Here is a 15,161-nt window from a genome sequence, read left to right as displayed (position 1 = left end):
AAGAGCTAGGCTTAGCTAGGCTTGCTTGCTCTGTTTTGAAATCTTTTATGCCTTTTTATGTCAGTTCCAATGGTATACGGTGCCATGTTGAATTTTATTTTGGAAGTAAACTAGGGAAGTAAGAAAACAAGTCAGAGATTCATAAATATATATATATAATATATATATTTTTAAAAGGGTTTATTTTAAATATATACCATGATCTTGAATTATATCTTTTTCTCCATTTTAAAAGAATTCTTTGGATATATTCCTGATTGTTTTCTGATTATCTCCTCCTTGATTTTACTGTTATACGCCTATCTCCTGTTTGATTATTCAGTTGAGAACCAGAGCAAACTTACTTTCTCAGTTATTTGAATTTAAAATATCAGTTGTCTAAAAATCCTTTTCATGGCTTTTGCTACTTTACATTCATTAAATCCATAACTTTAGCTATAGCTGATGCATACTTCTTGATGCAAGGATAAACATGGTTTTCAGAGATGGCATTTTAACCATACGCTCTTTCATCTGATGCGAGATGTCATTACAGTAGAGTGATGAATTCTGTTCCTCAATTCAATAACTATTCAAGGCAAGGACTCAACCTCCACCCCACAGTTTCTAAGGGTGATTTGAATGAGTAAGTTGTTTTTTAAAAGATATTCTCCCTCCTTCACCCTACCCCTTTTAATCCCTAGTATTGATACTTTGGTTCATTCCATGTGTACTTTAAACCAGGCTAGGCATATAGTGGTGCACAAAACAGCTGGGCTTTCTACTCTAATGGAACCTACATTGCACCAGGAAGAATCAAACAGTAAGCAAATAGATAAACCAGAAGAGCATCAAGTAATGTGATAAGTACTCTAATGACACTGCTACAGAGCCATATGATAGGGGTGACCAAGAAAAGGCATCATTAGTTTGAGTGGTTGGAAAAGGACTCTCTGAGGAGGGAACATTTAGGCGGAGACCTGAATGAGAAGTCTTGACAAAATGGAGATCACCCCAGATAGGACTGATCCTGACATTTACTCCACTCCGGTCGCAACAGAGCATCTTTCTATCCATTAAATACAGCAAGCTTGTATTTTCTTCACAGCATTTTTGACTACCTGGAACAATCTGATTTGCTTGCCTATTTATTTCTTGTGTCCCCTCTCTTGAATACTGTCTTCACATAGGCTGACATGAAGTCTGCCCCTAAGATCATGGCAGCTGAGCAGTGTGCAAATAGAGACTCACCTACCGTTGGTCTAAATATATATATATATATATATTTAAGATTTTATTTATTTGACAGAGAGAGCACAAGCAGGGGGAGCGGCAGACAGAGGAAGAGGGAGGCAGCGGGAGAGGGAGAAGCTGACTCCCCTGCTGAGTAAGGATGCCAACCTGCGGCCAGATCCCGGGACCTTGGGATCATGACCTGAGCCAAAGGCAGACACTCAACTGACTGAGCCACCCAGGTGCCCCTAAATATTTAAAAGTTTTAAGTCAACCTAACACACTGTTAACTCCTCCTCTACTATTAACTGTTATAACCTCCATTTCTGACAAGTAAACATTTATAATGACAAAATAAAAATGTTTTTGTATGAATGAAAGACGGCAAAATATAAAAGATGACAGTACTTAATTATTGTACCTTTGTAATGTAATGTTGATTGGCTGATGATGTTGAATGAGTAATAAAGACATATAGGGCCAATGCATTCCCTCTATATTTATCCCATAAAATTTTGCCTTCATTTCAGCAAAATTACCAATCATGTTGTTTCACCCAGATTTTCATAAATTGTGTTCTATTGACAAAAATTATCAAAAAGATTAAAAAATAAAATTTAATTACATTCAAAGTATGCAAAATGAATATATTTTCATAAAAATATAAATTAAGTAAAAAGTCAGTACATTTTATTTTCCACTTGTTTTCAACAGTTTTTTTTTTTTAAAGATTTTATTTATTTATTTGACACAGAGAGAGAGGGAACACAAGCAGGGGGAGTGGGAGAGGGAGAAGCAGACTTCCCGCCAAGCAGGGAGCCCCATGCGGGGCTCAATCCCAGGACTCTGGGATCATGACCTGAGCCGAAGGCAGATGCTTAATGACTGAGCCACCCAGGCGCCCCAACAGTTATCTTTTTTTTTTTTTAAGATTTTATTTATTTATTTGAGAGGGAGAGCGCACATGAGGGAGAGCACAAGCAGAGGGAGTGGCAGACATAGAGGTAGAAGCAGGCTCCTGGTTGAGTAAGGAGCCCAACGAGGGGCTCGATCCCCGGACTCTGGGATTGTGACCTGAGCCAAAGGCAGACGCTTAATCAACTGAGCCACCCAGGCACCCCAACAGTTATCTCTCTTTTAAGAAGACAAAATAGATTATAATTAATGACAAAATTTTAAATAAAATTAAATAAAGCTGAAGTTTTAAATTTTTTTGTAAATATTATTACCTTATTAAACATTTTCACAAGGGGCACCTGGGTGGCTTAGTAGGTTAAGTGCCTGACTTCAGCTCAGGAGCTGACCTCAGGGTCCTGGGATGGAGCTCCACCTCGGGCTCCCTGCTCAGTAGAGAGTCTACTTGTCCCTTTATCTCTCCCTCTGCCCCTTCCCCTGCTCATGTTCTCGATCTCTCAAATAAATAAATAAATAAATAAAATTTTTTCATAAAAAATAAATTATTCACAAGTTTGTAATTCAATGTCCATCTAGTTGCCAGTGTATAGAATCAGTATTACCCTTCATGGGTGTTACATCTCTACCTACCTATTTTCAAATTTAAGAGTCATATGAATTGTTTAATACTGTAAACAGTCTTCAGCTACCATATCCAATTGTTGAGAATACTTTGCTGGTTCATGAGTACATCCAGACTCATAAATTGGAAAACAAAAGGAAACAAGAAAGTACATTTGGAACTACTTAGAAATAACACTTCATTATGCAGAAATCTATTATGTTCATGCAGTCTGAAAGGAAGAATGTGACAAGTTAATTACTTTGTTTTTTTTTTTCTTACCTAAGCCCTTTTACATACAAATCTTCCTTATGCTCTGACACAGTGTCGGGAAGCAGTACAACTCATAAGCCTTCAGTGCATTCAAACAGGGTTTTCTTTTAGTTGAGGACACAGGACAAGAGACCTCTTTCCCTGATGCTTAACACAAATCGGAGACTGGATGTTCAGGCTCACAGGTTATGCTACAGCAGTGCTAAAAGGCAGATTTTGAGGGACAGCCTCCCACATTTTTAAACAAATTTTTTTTATGCATCTGTGATATGTAGGGTGCAGACCTTACCCCGGTCCAAGGGTGGTGTTGAAATCAGGGCTTTCTCGTGCTTACTACTAAATCCCTAGTGTGAAGTAACATGCCTGGGATGTGGTTGACAGCAAATATTTATTGGCTGAACAAGTGAGTGAATGAATGTATATATGTGTAAGCTGTGTCTGTATGTATCTCTGTCCTGTTCAAGAAATGTATATCAGAATGTAAGTGAATGAAAGTATTGTTACAGGATTGACTTAGAAATATTCTAACGGAAATAAAAGTAAATTACTCAGAAACTTCCAAATTCTTTTGTTTGTACATTATTTGCATCATATATCACAACTGTTGGGACACTATCTATCTGAAAATATATCCACTGGTGAGAAATGAAAAAAGATGTATGTAATGAGCAGTGTCAATTCAGCATGTGAAATCTACACTTTAGTCAAGTGGCAACAAATACATGATTAGTTCAATGAACTGCGAAGTTAAATATTTGTTCTTCATATTATGTCCTAGTCAGAGTCATTTACATTATTATGAATTTGAACACTTGTGGTCCTGTCACCAGAAATGGCAATTATTTTTCTGGTTATTTTGAAATGCAGTCGTGGGGAGCTGGGAATTGGAAAAAAAAAAAAATTTCAGCAAGCAATTAGAGTAAGTGCCTGATATAGCTCTAGGAACCAGCAGATGGCACTGAAGCATTTTCCTGACCCCCCACAGAGGGCATTAAGCAGTATCTCCAGGTAACATGTGGAGCAACAAACTTTTTAAATTTGAAAATTGTGTACAATTATATAAAAATTAGTTCATATGATTTTTCGATATATTATAAAAAGCAATAAAAGGAAAGCCTTTAAACACAGGACTTGAAAGTGTTCAGATTTTCTTAGCTAATGAGAATTGTTCGGTCATCGGTTTAATAAACACACATAACTGTAGGTGTGGGTGTCCTGAATCCCCTTCCCTGTCCCCACCTCATTCTAAGTTAATTTCCATTGAATGTTTGTTACTGGGGAGATTTCTGTGTTGAATAGGGTCATGGTGAAGTACAGAACTGGGGAAGCCAGCAAGGGGAGGTTAATAGAAACATAATGACAAAGAGTTATCAGAAAATCCAGGAAAGTTTAGATGGTTGGTGTGGAGGAGAAGGATTTTTACCTGGGGATACTGCTTAATGCCCTCTGTGGGGGGTCAGGAAAATGCTCTCTGTGAGCTGGCTTTGAAGAACTTGGGGTAGAGAAGAGCTGGGGTGATAAATGGAAGAAAAGAGCAGCTCCATGTGTTAGATGGTATTAGATAGGAAGTAAAGAGAGAAAAAATTTTTTAAAGTTTTCTTTGTGTTACATTTGTATTCTCCTTTTGGTTTTTTTTTGGCTGGGTACAGTATACTTTATTGATGGTACATGACAAAGTAGGGCTCTCCAAGTCCCTCCCCTTCTTCAGGGGGTCTGGGATGAAAACTGTGTAGTAGAGGTTGGGAGATTCTCAGTGTGTTAGGGGATGAGTGGGGGTGAGGATTCCCCAGCAGTGGAGGGCCTCTCTCTTCCTCTTGCTCTCACTGGGGCTGGTGGTCCAGGGGGCTATTACTCCTTGGAGGCCGTGTGGACTAGAAGGTCCACCACCTGGTTGCTGTAGCCAAATTAATTGTCATACGGGGAAACGAGCTTGACACAGTGGTCGTTGAGAGCAATGCCAGCCCAGCACTGAATGTGGAAGAGTAGGGGTCACCTGTGAAGTCACAGGAGACAACCTGGTCCTCAGTGGAGCCCAGTGTGCCCCCAAGGGGACTCTCTGATGCCTGCTTGATATCACTGTCCATGGCAGCTTTCTCCAGGAAGCAGGTCAGATCCACCACTGACAGGTTGAGGTGGGGACACGGAGGCCATGCCAGTGAGCTCTCCATTCAGCTTCAGGATGACCTCGCCTACAGCCTTGGTGTCAGTAGAAACAGGGATGATGCTCTGGGCAGCCCGTCAAACTTCTCAGAGGGGCCACCACAGTCTTCTGGGTGGCAGTGATGGCATGGACTGTGGTCATGAGTCCTTCCATGATGCCAACATTGTCATGGATGACCTTGGACAGAGGGGCCAAGCAGTTGGTGGTGCAGGAGACATTGCTGACAACTTTGAGGGAGTTGTCATACTTCTCATGGTTCACGCCCATCACAAACATGGGGGCATCAGCAGAAGGGGCAGAGATGATGACCCTGTTGGCCCTACCCTTCAAGTGAGCCCCAGCCTTCTCCATGGTGTTGAAGACCACAGTGGACTCCACAACACACTCAGCACCAGCATCACCCCATTTGATGTTGGCAGGATCTCGCTCCTGGAAGGTGGAGTTGGGCTTTCCGCTAATGACAATTTTCCCGTTCTCAGCCTTGACTGTGCCATTGAACTTGCCATGGGTGGAATCATACTGGAACATGCAGACCATGTAGTTGAGATCACTGAAGGGGTCATTGATGGTGACAATATCCACTTTGCCAGAATAAAAAGCAGCCCTGACGACATGGTGCTCAATACGGCCAAATCCGTTTACTCCAAACTTTACCATCGTGTCTCGGGAACTGACGGGCACTGCACCAGAAGAGGCAGCTATTTGTCCAATGGGGAGAAGCAGAGAGTCTCCCTTTGGTATTCTTAAAAGACTTCTCTGAAGATCTCAGTTTATTTCCAGTTCTAAGAGCCAGACTAATATTTTTTGTGCTATAACTCTATGCTGTTACTAGTTTCAAGACCCAGTAAACCATTTTGGTTTACCATGGGTTATTTAAGTATTGCAAATAAAGAGATGAAAATAGCATTTTTTCCCAGCAACATGATTATATACCTAGAAAAGCCAAGGATTCAGTTCTAGAAAGAACTGGATATAGTACGGAATATAGGAAACTAAATAGGTGAGAGTATAAATGCACAGACACACACATGTGATGTCCATAGCATTTTATCTGTAATTGTAGGAAAACAAACCAACAAAATAAAGGCCAATTTCCAATAGCAACACACACAAAGTATCTGAGAGAAAAATATATAAGATCTTTGTGCAGAAACAATAAAAACTTATGGAAAATTAAAACAAATGATTTGACTGAGGAGCGAAGATTGATAGCTATATTATGTTCCCAGATAGGAAGACAAATATATTATAAATGTTTATGTGTCATCTCCAAGTTAATTTACATATTTAATTCAGTCTTAAAAAAAATCCCAGAATGGTTTTAAAAATTTGACAAAACGTTTCCTAAATGGATATAAAAGAATAAGTATAACAGAATACATTTTAAAAATTCTCAGAGGGAAATTTAATGGAAAAATATAATAAGGTAGATTAACATTATCAGATATTAAAAATATATGACAAAGCAGCTCCAGGTAAAAGAGTATAGCTCTGGGGCAAAAATGACCAATACATCTGCAGTACCAAAGAGCTAATCCAGAAATGTACCCCAGTATATAGTACAAAGTAAATACCAAAGACAATCAGGGAAGAAAATATTCACTAGTTGATGTTGGGGTAGGTAATTTGGGTGGAGTAAAAAAAATCAAAACAGGAAGCTTCTGGGGGGCGGAGCAAGATGGCGGAGGAGTAGGAGACCTGGATTTCGTCTGGTCTCAGGAATTCACCTGGATAGGGATCAAACCATTCTGAACACCTACAAACTCAACAGGAGATCGAAGAAAAGAAGAGCAACAACTCTCTCATCAGAAAAGCGACCACTTTCTGGAAGGTAGGACGTGCGGAGAAGTGAATCTGAGGCGATATTCGGGAGGATAGACAGCGGGGGAGGGGCCTCCGTCGGCCGCTTCTGGCAAGTGATAGAGCCGCGGAGCACAAAATCGGAACTTTTAGAAGTCTGCTCGCTGAGGGACGTCGCTCCGGTGGCTAAGCAGGGGGTGGAACCCTCTGGGACAGTGTGGTCTCAGGACCCTCGGGGTCACAGAAAGACCGGGGGTGCCTGAGTGCGGCAGAGCTCCCAGGTATCGGAGCAGGGAAGCCGGCTGCAGAGGCGGAGCCCAGGCGCGGGCTCTCAGCTCGGGGTTGCCATAAACCGTGATCCGCGGCACAGTCGGGCCCCTGCTCCTCCAGCAGGGACCCAACAAGCGGCAGACCCGGGGAGACTCACCTTCTTCCCCCGGGAGGAGCCGCGCGGGAGTGCGCCACAGGGATCTGCTGGGTTTGGAGACTCCACACGGGGTTGAGTGCTGGAGATAGAAATGCGCGGTCACAGGCCGGGTGAGCACGGAGTGCAGCTGGAGACCAGGGAGACGGGAGTGACTGACGGCTTTTCTCTGGGGGCTCACTGAGAAGCAGGGCCCCGAGTTCTCGGCTCCTCCGCGGCGGAGATTGGGAGGCCGCCATTTTCACTCTCTGCCTCCAAAGCTGTACGGAAAGCTCGCAGGGAACAAAAGCCCCGGAGAGCAAACCTGAGCAGATTACTTAGCCGGGAGGGGGCAAGGGCGGGGCAATTCCGCCTCTGGTGGAGACATTTGGAAACCACAGCAACAGGCCCCTCCCCAGAAGATCAGCGAGAACAGCCAGCCAAGACCAAGTTTACCCATCAATGAGAACGGCAGAACTCCAGCTCTAGGGGACTACTGCACATAGAATTCATGGCTTTTTTACCATGATTCTGTAGTCTTTCAAAGTTAATTTTTTTTTTAACTGTCTTTTTTTCTTTTTTTTTCTTTTTGAATTTTTCTTTTTCCCTTTTTCAACCAACATCTTATCAATCCCTTTTTTTAAAAAAAAAAAAAAACATTTTTATTTTTCATTTTTAGAGTCATATTCTATCCCTTCATAGTAGTTACCCGTATTTTTGGCTTATATATATAAGTTGTTCTCTCTTTAAAATTTTGAGATAGTTTCTTCTAACAGATCAAAATATACCCTAAATCTCTAGTATATGGTGTTTTCTATTCCCCTGCCTGATCACATCCTCTCCCTTTTTTTTTCTTTTTTTAAATCCTCTTCTTTCTTTTTTCAAACAACTTCTTATCAATTCCTTTTATAAAATTTTTTATAATTTCCATCTTTACAGTCATATTCCATCCCTTCATCATATCAACCCTTATTTTTGTACATATATAAGTTTTTCTTTCTTTAAAATTTTGGGAGGCACTTTCTTCTAAAAGACCAAAATACACCCCAAATCTAGTGTGTGGCACTGGTCTATATACCAGCCTGATCATATTTGATCACATTCTGGTTTTTTTGTTGTTTTGTTTTGTTTTGTTTGTTTTTGTTTTTATCTTTATCTTTTTCTTTTTTTTCTTTTTCTTTTTTCTCTCTTTCCCTTTCTTTTCCCACTGCTTCAGGGTTTTTTCTGATTTGTTTAGAGTATATTTTCTGGGGACGTTGTTACTCTGCTAGCATTTTGTTCTCTCATTAATCTATTCTCCTCTGCACAAAATGACAAGATGGAAAAAATCACCTCAACAAAAAGAACAAGAGGTAGTACCGACTGCCAGGGACCTACTCAATACGGACATTAGTACGATGTCAGATCTAGAGTTCAGAATCATCACTTTAAAGATACTAGCTGGGCTTGAGAAAAGCATGGAAGTTATTAGAGAAACCCTTTCTGGAGAAGTAAAAGAACTAAAATCCAACCAAGTAGAAATCAAAAAGGCTATTAATGAGGTGCAATCAAAAATGGGGGCGCTAACTGCTAGAATAAATGAGGCAGAAGAGAGAATCAGTAATATAGAAGATGAAATGATGGAAAATAAAGAAGCTGAGAAAAAGAGAGATAAACAACTACTGGATCACGAGGGCAGAATTCGAGAGCTAAGCGATACCATAAGACGAAACAACATTAGAATAATTGGGATCCCAGAAGAAGAAGAAAGAGAGAGAGGGGCAGAAGGTATAATGGAGCAAATTATAGCAGAGAACTTCCCTAATTTGGGGAAGGAAACAGGCATGAAAATCCAGGAAGCACAGAGAACCCCTCTCAAAATCAATAAAAATAGGTCAACACCCCGACATCTAATAGTAAAACTTACGAGTCTCATAGACAAAGAGAAAATCCTGAAAGCAGCTCGGGAGAAGAGATATGTAACCTACAAGGGTAGAAACATTAGATTGGCAACAGACCTATCCACAGAGACCTGGCAGGCCAGAAAGGACTGGCAGGATATATTCAGAGCACTAAATGAGAAAAATATGCAGCCAAGAATACTATATCCAGCTAGGCTGTCATTGAAAATTGAAGGAGAGATAAAAAGCTTCCAGGACAAACAAAAACTAAAGGAATTTGCAAACACAAAACCAGCCCTACAGGAAATCTTGAAAGGGGTCCTCTAAGCAAAGAGAGAGCCTAAAAGCAACATAGACCAGAAAGGAACACAGACAATATACGGTAACAGTCACCTTACAGGCAATACAATGGCACTAAATTCCTATCTTTCAATAGTTACCCTGAATGTAAATGGGCTCAATGCCCCAATTAAAAGACACAGGCTATCAGACTGGATTAAAAAACAAGACCCATCGATATGCTGTCTGCAAGAGACTCATTTTCGACCCAAAGACAGCCCCAGATTGAAAGTGAGGGGGTGGAAAACCATTTACCATGCTAATGGACACCAAAAGAAAGCTGGGGTGGCAATCCTTATATCAGACAAATTAGATTTTAAACCAAAGACTGTAATAAGAGATGAGGAAGGACACTATATCATACTTAAAGGATCTATCCAACAAGAAGATCTAACAATTGTAAATATCTATGCCCCTAACATGGGAGCAGCCAATTATATAAGCCAATTAATAACAAAAGCAAAGAAACACATCGACAACAATACAATAATAGTGGGGGACTTTAACACCCCCCCCTCACTGAAATGGACAGATCGTCTAAGCAAAAGATCAACAAGGAAATAAAGACTTTAAATGACACACTGGACCAAATGGACTTTACAGACCTATTCAGAACATTCCACCCCAAAGCAACGGAATACACATTCTTCTCTAGTGCCCATGGAACATTCTCCAGAATAGATCACATCCTAGGTCATAAATCAGGTCTCAACCAGTACCAAAAGATTGGAATCATTCCCTGCCTATTTTCAGACCACAGTGCTTTGAAACTAGAGCTCAATCACAAGACAAAAGTCAGAAAGAACTCAAATACATGGAGGCTAAAGAGCATCCTACTGAAGAACGAATGGGTCACCCAGGAAATTAAAGAAGAATTAAAAAAATACATGGAAACCAATGAAAATGAAAACACAACTATTCAAAATCTTTGGGATGCAGCAAAGGCAGTCCTAAGAGGAACGTATATAGCAATACAAGCCTTTCTCAAGAAGCAAGAAAGGTCTCTAGTACACAACCTAACCCTACACCTAAAGGAGCTGGAGAAAGAACAGCAAATAAAGCCTAAACCCAGCAGGAGAAGAGAAATCATAAAGATCAGAGCAGAAATCAATGAAATAGAAACTAAAAGAACAGTAGAACAGATCAACGAAACTAGGAGCTGGTTCTTTGAAAGAATTAACAAGATTGATAAACCCCTGGCCAGACTTATCAAAAAGAGAAGAGAAATGACCCAAATCAACAAAATCATGAATGAAAGAGGAGAGATCACAACCAACACCAAAGAAATACAAACAATTATAAGAACATATTATGAGCAACTCTATGCCAGCAAATTAAATAACCTGGAAGAAATGGATGCATTCCTAGAGATGTACCAACTACCAAAACTGAACCAGGATGAAATAGAAAACCTGAACAGACCTATAACCACTAAGGAAATTGAAGCAGTCATCAAAAATGTCCCAAAAAACAAAAGCCCAGGGCCAGATGGCTTCCCAGGGGAATTCTACCAAACATTTCAAGAAGAATTAATACCTATTCTTCTGAAACTGTTCCAAAAAATAGAAATGGAAGGAAAACTTCCAAACTCATTTTATGAGGCCAGCATTACCTTGATCCCAAAACCAGACAAAGACCCCATCAAAAAGGAGAATTACAGACCAATATCCCTGATGAACATGGATGCAAAAATTCTCTCCAAAATACTAGCCAATAGGATCCAACAGTACATTAAAAGGATTATTCACCATGACCAAGTGGGATTTATCCCTGGGCTGCAAGGTTGGTTTAACATCCGCAAATCAATCAATGTGATACAATACATTAACAAAAGAAAGAACAAGAATCATATGATCCTCTCAATAGATGCAGAAAAAGCATTTGACAAAGTACAGCATCCTTTCTTGATCAAAACTCTTCAGAGTATAGGCATAGAGGGTACATACCTCAATATCATAAAAGCCATCTATGAAAAACCTACAGCGAATATCATTCTCAATGGGGAAAAACTGAGAGCTTTCCCCCTAAGGTCAGGAACACGGCAGGGATGTCCACTATCACCACTGCTATTCAACATAGTATTGGAAGTCCTAGCCACAGCAATCAGACAACAAAAAGAAATAAAAGGCATCCAAATCGGCAAGGAAGAAGTCAAACTCTCACTCTTTGCAGATGATATGATACTTTATGTGGAAAACCCAAAAGACTCCACCCCAAAACTGCTAGAACTCATACAGGAATTCAGTAAAGTGGCAGGATATAAAAATCAATGCACAGAAGTCAGTGGCATTCCTATACACCAACAACAAGACAGAAGAAAGAGAAATTAAGGAGTCAATCCCATTTACAATTGCACCCAAAACCATAAGATACCTAGGAATAAATCTAACCAAAGAGACAAAGGATCTGTACTCAGAAAACTATAAAATACTCATGAGAGAAATTCAGGAAGACACAAAGAAATGGAAAAACGTTCCGTGCTCATGGATTGGAAGAACAAATATTGTGAAGATGTCAATGCTACCTAGAGCAATCTACACATTCAATGCAATCCCCATCAAAATACCATCCACTTTTTTTCAAAGAAATGGAACAAATAATCCTAAAATTTGTATGGAACCAGAAAAGACCCCGCATAGCCAGAGGAATGTTGAAAAAGAAAAGCAAAGCCGGCGGCATCACAATTCCGGACTTCCAGCTCTATTACAAAGCTGTCATCATCAAGACAGCATGGTACTGGCACAAAAACAGACACATAGATCAATGGAACAGAATAGAGAGCCCAGAAATGGACCCTCAACTCTATGGTCAACTCATCTTTGACAAAGCAGGAAAGAATGTCCAATGGAACAAAGACAGTCTCTTCAACAAATGGTGTTGGGAAAATTGGATAGCCACATGCAGAAGAATGAAACTGGACCATTTCCTTACACCACACACAAAAATAGACTCCCAATGGTTGAAAGACCTCTATGTGAGACAGGAGTCCATCAAAATCCTAAAGGAGAACACAGGCAGCAACCTCTTTGACCTCAGCCGAAGCAACTTCTTCCTAGAAACATCGCTAAAGGCAAGGGAGGCAAGGGCAAAAATGAACTATTGGGACTTCATCAAGATAAAAAGCTTTTGCAAAGCAAAGGAAACAGTCAACAAAACCAAAAGACAACCAACAGAATGGGAGAAGATATTTGCAAATGACATATCAGATAAAGGGCTAGTATCCAAAATCTATAAAGAACTCATCAAACTCAACACCCAAAGAACAAAGAATCCAATCAAGAAATGGGCAGAAGACATGAACAGACATTTTTCCAAAGAAGACATCCAAATGGCCAACAGACACATGAAAAAGTGCTCAATATCGCTCGGCATCAGGGAAATCCAAATCAAAACCTCAATGAGATACCACCTCACACCAGTCAGAATGGATAAAATTAACAAGTCAGGAAATGACAGATGTTGGCGGGGATGCGGAGAAAGGGGAACCCTCCTACACTGTTGGTGGGAATGCAAGCTGGTGCAGCCACTCTGGAAAACAGTATGGAGGTTCCTCAAAAAGTTGAAAATAGAGCTACCATATGATCCAGCAATTGCACTACTGGGTATTTACCCCAAAGATACAAAAGTAGGGATCCGAAGGGGTACGTGCACCCCGATGTTTATAGCAGCAATGTCCACAATAGCCAAACTGTGGAAAGAGCCAAGATGTCCATCGACAGATGAATGGATAAAGAAGATGTGGTATATATATACAATGGAATATTATGCAGCCATCAAAAGGAATGAGATCTTGCCATTTGCAACGACGTGGATGGAACTGGAGGGTATTATGTTGAGTGAAATAAGTCAAACAGAGAAAGACATGTATCATATGATCTCACTGATATGAGGAATTCTTAATCTCAGGAAACAAACTGAGGGTTGCTGGAGTGGGGGGTGGGGTGGGAAGGATGGGGTGACTGGGTGATAGACACTGGGGAGGGTATGTGCTCTGGTAAGCGCTGTGAATTGTGCAAGACTGTTGAATCTCAGATCTGTACCTCTGAAACAAATAATGCAATATATGTTAAGAAAAAAAAAAAGAAGAAGAAGATAGGAGGGGAAGAATGAAGGGGGGGAAATCGGAGGGGTAGACGAACCATGAGAGACGATGGACTCTGAAAAACAAACTGAGGGTTCTAGAGGGGAGGGGGGTGGGAGGATGGGTTAGCCTGGTGGTGGGTATTGAGGAGGGCACATTCTGCATGGAGCACTGGGTGTTATGCACAAACAATGAATCATGGAACACTTCATCTAAAACTAATGATGTAATGTATGGGGATTAACATAAGAATAAAAAAAATGGAAGCTTCTGGAGAATATGAGAGGTGAAAAGCAGGAGGAAAGAGGAGGGGATTCAAGACAAGTTTCTGGGCCTTGCAAGGTGTTCTTCAAGGGAAATGAATAAAGGATAGACGTCCTCCAAGTCAAAAAAAAAAAATCAAAACAGATATTCACCTCAATCCATACACAAGAATGAATTACAGAATCATAAAAAAATCATAGTTCTGAACAGAACGGAGTAATCAGGGACCATATTAACACTCTCACTGGAAACAACCAAAACATGGACAAAATATAAGAAACAATGGTTTTCAAAACACTATGCATTGGGCAACTAAGTTACCAGTGATCCCAGAGAGACATGAAAAAAAGAGGCGAACCCCGTACTAACCATGGGAGAGTCTCCTGGTCACAGCCTGAGGAGAGGAAACCCAGGGCGAGCACAGTGGACTCTCTGAGTTGAAGATGTGGAGCTAAGAGTCCAGGGAGAGCAAGGTGGCTAAAGTTTGCAGGACAGAATACTGAAGAAGAGAAACCCTCAAAGAGAGAGAGAGAGAGAGTGAGAGAGGTGTGGAGATCTGCAGGGAGCCCCCTTGAGTCCTGGTCAGAGCTTGCTACAGCTGAAGAGTCATTTGAAGGGATTAGAGGGAACAGTGCCCATATTCACACAGCACCAAGAATAGAGCCCCTTCCTACCAGTGAGATGAAAACCTCGTGACTGGGGAGAGTTCACGGAAGAGTCTTGCCTCAAAAGTGACGTAATTGGAGCAACTGGCCAGACGTAAGCACTGCCCAGTGCCACCCAACACATCTCAACAGCAAGACATGAAAGATAGAACTATTGGCAAGTAACCTAGCTACATTCCAGAGCAAAACTCAACAAAGTCTGAAGGAATAGAAAAATATCCAACACCCAACAAGGGAATTTTCACAATATCTGGTATTGAATAAAAAATAATGAGGCCCACAAAAAAGGAAGAAAATAGTGAAGAAACATCAATTGAAACAGACCCAGAACTAACGCAGACATTGGAATTAGCAAAGACAATAATCAATTGTTATAACTATATTCGGTATGTTCAAAAAGTTAATAGAAACAGAGGATATGTTTAAAAAGACCCTCATCAAGCTACAAGACAAGAAAACTGATGGGTAAGATGAAAAATACATTGAATGGGAGGAATGGCAAAGTAGATGTCACAGAAGAAAAGATTAGTGAACTCAAAAGCACAGCAATAGACACTACCTAAAATG

At 40.6% G+C, this 15,161-nt stretch overlaps 1 pseudogene; it reads right to left on the bottom strand.

The window, feature by feature from the left end:
• Positions 1-4,849: 4,849 nt before the first annotated feature.
• Positions 4,850-5,819, bottom strand: LOC110586036 (annotated as a pseudogene).
• Positions 5,820-15,161: the final 9,342 nt, after the last annotated feature.

The sequence above is a fragment of the Neomonachus schauinslandi genome, chromosome 6 (genome assembly GCF_002201575.2).
Source record: "Neomonachus schauinslandi chromosome 6, ASM220157v2, whole genome shotgun sequence".
In the NCBI taxonomy this organism is placed as follows: Eukaryota; Metazoa; Chordata; class Mammalia; order Carnivora; family Phocidae; genus Neomonachus; species Neomonachus schauinslandi.
Note: the sequence above shows the minus strand (reverse complement) of the source record. Positions and strands in the feature narration are given on the sequence as shown.